Consider the following 6,995-nt stretch of genomic DNA (forward strand, 5'->3'; position numbering starts at 1 on the left):
GGTGGGCCATGTGACCTTGTTCTCTAAGCTTGTTGGTCTTCTGTCTACACAGACTCCCCTTTCTGCCCACCGACACAAATGGGTTAAGGAAAAGTAGCTATAGTTTAGATGTACTCTGTTCTGTCACTTAATCCTCACAACAGTATGTGGTCAGTGCTCTTATTATCCCCATTTTACGGATAGGAAAATGGGCTCAGAGAGCTTCATTTTACCAGGGCTCCATAGCTCATAAGGATTGGGGCAGGAGTCAAGCCAAGCCTGTTGGTGCCCAGAGCCCACGCTCTGCAGTGCATTCACTATGATTTACTCCTTCCCAACCCTTCCCTGTCCAGGACAACCTTCCCCTCTCTCTGCATCCCCAGGTCTAGCCTTGGCCCTGTTGACAGCCAGCTGTGTGACCCTGGACAAGCCACGTACGTTCTGTGGTTCTCAGTGTACTTATGTATAAAGTGTGAGGATTTGCTTGGAGTGGAGATTTCTGCTTTAGACACTCCAGGCTCCTTCAGACTCCCTCCACTTACAAAATGGACCCCTGTGTCATTTTAAATGTTTTCAAAGGGAAATTACATTCACACGAGATAATATGGCTGAGCTGACAAAAACAACAACAACAACAATAGATCTCTTGTTTGGGGCTGGAGCGACATCGACGCTGTGTCTTCTGCTTGTCCCAGCTGGCAGTCCTCTGTGTGTCTTTGATGAATAAAAAATGTGAAAACAAATTAATTATTACTTAACACTTGCAGTATTTTTGGAAGGCAGAAACCTTGAAAACCACGAACCAGTGGCGTCGCTGATCTCTAAGCTCCCTTCCAGTTCTAGCACATTTAAAAGTGAAGGTATTGGCAGGACCTGGCCTGATTTTCAAATCCCCTCAAATGCAGGCCTCCTGGGGTCTGGCTCTTATTTGCCAGGCTGCTTTATCCTATTAACAGAATCAGCAGAGGTAGCGACTCCCCAATGCCTTCCGCTGTCCCTGTGACAAACCCTGCTGCTCTGGGGCCCCGCTCCGCTCTGGCTCATTTCTCACCACTTGAGGAGGGGAGGAGTTCCCCGCCACTGATTGCCTCTTCCCACCGGTAATTACTTTCCTAACATCATTCCCTTGTAAATATTATTTAATATTCTCAAGGCGCTGTGACATGTTGGTTTCTCCAACTAATCAGACTCTGGCTTGACCAAGATGCCATCCCCTGCTTAAACGGGGGCTGGAGAAGCAGAGGATACCATGGCAAAGCCATCGCTGAGTCACAGTCGCCAAGACTGAAAGCAGGATGGAGCTGGGCAGCTCACCTGAGCTACCTGCTAATACTGGAGGCGGTGCTGGAGGCGGTGTGGTCCTGCGACTCCTCAGAGCCGCCCCCGGGGACCGCAGCACTACTTTACCCCAGAGCTCACCACAGCTGGTCCAGGAAGCCTTTGCAGTCGTTAGGCCCTTCCAGTCCCTTCTTCCTCTGCAGCATCCAATGTCTGTCTCTGGGGCTGGCTCGTTCTCACAAACCCTGGGCACCTGCTGTGGACTGGCAGGTGGCCTCCCTGCTGAGATGGGGGTTGAGGACCAAATGTAATGTCAGCTGCTCCCTGCTGGGGGGCAGGGCAGGAGTGTGTCCAGCACCTCCCCGACCTGCTAGGCCTTCTGTCCTGTGTCCTCAATCTGGGGCTCACCTGCATAGACTCAATAGATGTCTGGAGAACAGGGATCCTCAGGGTTCTCAGGCTGTCAGTTAAAAACCCTTGGTGGGAGGAAGGTAGGAGAAGTCAGAGGCTTCAGTCCAATGTCAGACGGCCAGTTCGCAAGCAGCTGCACAGGGGTACCTTCCTTGCGCCTCTGTCTTGCTTCTTCCCTCCCCAGATTGCTCTGTTTTCCCTCTATCCGCCTCCAGACGTCTTTACCTGGCTCAAGTCTGGGCTCTGCATGGCCAAGGGGGGTGCCAACAGATGGAGTTTCATCTTGAGGAGACAGAGCTGTGGAATGAGAAGAAGTTGGAAGAAAAATATGGGACCTTCACCCAAGAGCAGAGAGGCTGAGAGAGCTGTCTTGAAAGAGGAGCTCTCTGCATCCTTCAGAAGGCAGAGTGGAGACCCCAGTCTGCAGGAGGCAGAGCTTGGCTTCCCTTCTTTACCCAACTCACACTTTCTGAGCGCCTGCCTCTGGGAGCTTACATTCTAGTGAGGTGGGGGCTGGGGACAGCAGGCAATAAGTGTAATAAGTAGACTAAAAATTATGTGAGTTGTGAGAAATGCTCTGGAAAAAGAGCAGGATGAAGGAAATGGCAGGGCAAGAGGACATGCTGCAATTTAAACGGGGTGACACTTGAGCCAAGACTGGAAGGAGGTGAACAAGTGAGCCATGCAGGTATCTGGGGCAAGAGTGTTCCAGGCAGCATGAACAGTGAGTGCAAAGGCCCTGGGGCAGGAGCATGTCTAGTGTGTTAGAGGAGCACCAGGGGGTCAGCATGGTGTGAGTGCAGTGATCAAAGCAAAGAATAGAAGGAGAGACCATCTCCAACTTTACAAAGGGATCAGGTTGTCCAGGGCTTAGAGACGGTGGTAAGAACGTTGCATTTTACTCAGTGAAATGGGATCCATTAGAGAGTTTTAAGCAGAAGAGTGAAGTGGTCTGATTTTTGTTTTAACAGGATCACCAGCTGCCCTGTTGGAAATAGGCTGCAGGGGAATGGGTGGAAGCAGGGAGACCAGTAAGGAGGCTGGTGCAATGGAGGGGATGGGTGATACTGACTCGACCAGGGTGGGATCACGTGTGCACGCTAGGGCTGGACTCATGACTCAGATCAGGGATGCACTGGATGCCTTTCAAGGGCCCTTCTAGCCTGATAACCCCTCCTTCTCTTAAGTCTCAGAACCTGGGCAGAATACTGACTCATTGGGTCACCCACCCCTACACTACGAGTCCCCTGTCAACTCTCCCATCAGGGATCTGCCAGCCCTGGCAGTTCCCAGGTGTCCATGTGGTACCTTAGCGCAGGTGGAGCAATGATCAAGGGCTGGGGAGGAACTCACAGGGATTCTGGGTGGTGGGGTGGAGGCAGAGACTCGAGGGCTCTGTTGAGAAACCGTAAGTGAGTCAGGGCCACCGCAGGCTGTGGTTGCACTGCCAGCACCCATGCGGCTGTTCTGCTAGTGCTTGACGAGGAGGGTCACTCTGGGTTCTCATGACTAACAGAGAGTTGAGGGTTGTTGGTACTAATTTGTCCTGGACAAGAATCATTCACGCACCCACTTCCCCTAAGGGATGTCCATGGACTTCCAGGGGACTAACATGAGCTGGCATGGAGTTGGGGGCCTCCCTCCTCACGGCTGGGAACGTGTTGGGAATGAGCTTCACCTTATTCCGGTGGAGCTCCAGGTCTTTGAGGAAGGTCTTATCATTCCTTATTGTGTAGACAGGAGACAAGGTGAGAGAGGTGAAGCACAGGCGACCAAGTCTCCAGGCCCGAATCCCAGCCTGAGTCCAGCACGGCCCTGCCATCACACAGCTCTCCTTAATAAGGACGGTTACATAATCTGTGATAATTACCAGTGAATCCAAGGCTGCCAGCCTGGTAACTGGCAGTGTCAGCCACTTACAAGAGTGGTGGGCAGGCCCCAATGGCCTCTTGGTTCATGACAGCTGCTAATGTTTCCGCCCAGACTCTTAGTGTCCGGATCTGGCCTTGGCCGTGAGGGACCGACTGGTTCAAGCGAAGTGGCACCTAGGTGTGGGAGGAGAAGGGGCAGCATTTGGTCCAGAAGGAGGCTGCTTCTAGCCTCTGTGGGCCACTGGGGCCCCTGAGGGGCTGCTCAAATCTGGGGTACGCCTGAGCGGGGGCCTCTCCACCCTGTCCTGCCAGAGTTGGTATTGAATTTGCAAAAGGTATTTGCTTGAGAGAAAGATGCTTTGAGATGTGGGGCCTGTGAGGAGCTGATAAAAAAACCTGGACATCCTCTGTGGATCAATAAGCTGTTCTATTCCAAGTCTAGGAGCCTGAGGGCTTCCCTGTTGGCTCAGACACCAAAGAATCTGCCTGCAATGAGGGAGACCCGGGTTCGGTCCCTCGGTGAGGAAGAGCGCCTGGAGAAGAGAATGGCAACCCACTCCAGTATTCTGGCCTGGAAAATTCCATGGACAGAGGAGCCTGGTGGACTACAGTCCATAGGGTCGCGAAGAGTCGTACACATCTGAGCGACTGACATACACATGTACACACATACACAGAGGAGCCCGAAGATAGACAACAGGATGTAGGGGATTGAGGGAGTGTCTCCGTGGAATATTTTGCATAAAGAAGACCAGACCATTGTTCATTTTCTGTTTTAGAAATTGTCTATTTATGTCCTCTGCCCATTTTCCTGTTGAATCTTTAAAAAAATTTTTTTTTAATTTCTGTAAGACGTTACGGAAAAACTTGAATGAACTTTTTGGCTGACCCAATAAAATATGCATTTATCTTATCATAATAGATCTTAACATTAGAAATATTTCCTGCAATTTGCCTTTTAATTTCATGATGTTTTAAAATGTATACTTTTTTATGTCAAATATATTGAGCTTGTTCTTTTTGATTTGGTTTTTTTACTGCTTTAACAATTTTTCCCACTGCTTTAAATGCTTAAAAGTCCATTCCTGTACTAAGATGAAATATATACTAACCTATATTTTGTTCTAGTGTTTCTCAGTGTTACCGTTTTTCATTTTGTATTTTGCCAGAGTCAAAAACCCTGTTTCCTTGGCCTCACTTAATCCATCCCACTCCTACCTATCACACCTCACATCTGCTCTTGATTTCTCTCTCAGATTTTAAGTCCTAACAACCATTTCACACCTCCAACCTTGTCCTTTCCTTGGCCACGGAGGGCTTCTCAAAAGCCTTCCTGATCACCTCAGAGCCTTTACAGCCAGAGCCACACCCATATCCAGCCCATAATATTAGAGGCTGGTGACATGGAATGCTTTTCTTGTTGCTTCCCAAGGCTAGAATTGTTTGTTCGCGATTCTGCACTGCCTTTTTCCAAGCACAGGGCTAAGGGCCTCAATGCTTTGTTGATTGAAAGATCACCTCTCCCTCTCTGAGAAGGTCCCGTCGCTGTAACCCAGAATGGCTGCTGCTTTGTAGACTAAATAACCCATTTCTCTTCACCCCTCTACTCATGTCAAGCCTCCTTTGCTTTGAGGAAGACTTTTTCTACTCCACACCATCTTTGGTAGGAGTGCCAATCACAGTACCTCATTCCATCCTTCTACCCTGAGACAGACACACAGCTTCAGCTAGACCACTTGGCATCTTCCCTGGAATGCTTCTTCTAGGAGGTGCAGAAAGATACCACATACTTTTGGAGTTATGATGATAGAGGACTCTTGGTTGGACCTGATAGGGATCATCATATCCATTAAAAAAAAAAAAAGCCCTTGCACCAGAAATGAGGGTGAGAATAACACAGAAAGAAGATGAATTGAGAGATGAGAGTGAGAAAGAGAGCCAACAACATCACTGGAACATCTGGATCCAGCCCCACTTGCAGCCCATCATCCCCAGTATTTCTCCAAATGAGCCAATATGCCTCCCACCCCAGTTTAATTTTGTTGTGGTAAGAACATTTAACATGAGATCTACCTCCTTAAGAAATTTTAAGTGTACAATACAGTATTGTTGACTATAGGTTCAGTGTTGTACAACTTACTCATCTTGCTTAACTGGAACTTTATGTCCATTGACTTGTAACTCCTCATTTCCACTTCCCCCAGTTCCTGGCAACCACCATTCCATTCTTTGATTCTGTGAATTTGACTATTTTTGATACTTCATACTATTCACAATAGCCAAGATGTAGAAACAACCTAAATGTCCATCAACGGATGAATGGATAATCAAATTGTAGATTATGCATACAATGGAATATTATTCAGCCTTAAAAAAGAAGAAAATTCTGCAATATGTGACAACCTGGATGAGACTTGAGGACATTATACTGAGTGAAATAAGCCAGTCCCAGGAAGACAAATACCTTTTTTCTTTAGGCCCCTTTGTGACAGGTTCCTGCCCTTGCAGCCAAAAGATTCCAGACTAATTCATTCCTGCATGGTAAGGTTTTGGACTTAATCGCCTTTCTGTCTGCAAAACTCCCAAGATGTCAGAGCCCAAAGGAGCACTAGAGACCATAGGCTGACCCTGCAGTTAGTGAAACCATGATTCAGGAGGAAAAAAAGAACTCGTCCAACCTTACATGGTGAGTTGTTTTCTGCCCAAGAGGAAAAAGGAGCTTGAACTCATTGGCCAGCAGCCTGGACCATGCCGTGGGCATCAGAGTGCTCAGTGGCTATTGATCTGTTGTCTTTGGATGCATCACCCAGACAGGATTGCCACCGCCCAATAAGCACATGTGTAGCCAAGGGAGTGCTCCAGGATGGGCCCAAACCAGGCTGGGGAGGGCGTCAAGGGCTGCTGCTTCTGCTGCTCCAGACCCAGTGGCCCCTGTCGGGAGAGGGTGACTGTGATTGAGGCTATGGCTGCCATTTACTGAGTGCTCACTACGTGCCAGGCTGCATCTTCGACAATACAGTAGCTTTGCATACATTCACCTTCATATGAAGCCTAGCAGCATCCACGTGAAGGAAGTACTGTGGGAATCCCCATTCCATCAGCGAGGAAACAGGCCCAGAGAAGTTAGGGAACTTTCTGATAGTCACACTGTAATTGAGCCACATGCTTGGACTAGCTTCCCAGGTGGCTCAGTGGTAAAGAATCCTCCTGCTAATGTAAGGAGATACAGGAGATTCGGGTTTGATCCCTGGGTTGGGAAGATCTCTTGGAGGAGGAAATGGCAACCCACTCCATATTCTTGCCTGGGAAATTCCATGGACAGAGGAGCCTGGAGGGCTGCAGTCCATGAGGTCACAAAGAGTCAGACACAATTGCGCACTTGAGCACGCACTCATGCTTGCGGTAACCCAGGTCAACCTGACTCCAGACCCATGATCTTACCCTTTGCATCAGGGG

The sequence above is a fragment of the Giraffa tippelskirchi genome, chromosome 13, assembly GCF_054371585.1.
Source record: "Giraffa tippelskirchi isolate mGirTip1 chromosome 13, T2T-mGirTip1v1.2.pri, whole genome shotgun sequence".
Lineage (NCBI taxonomy): Eukaryota > Metazoa > Chordata > Mammalia > Artiodactyla > Giraffidae > Giraffa > Giraffa tippelskirchi.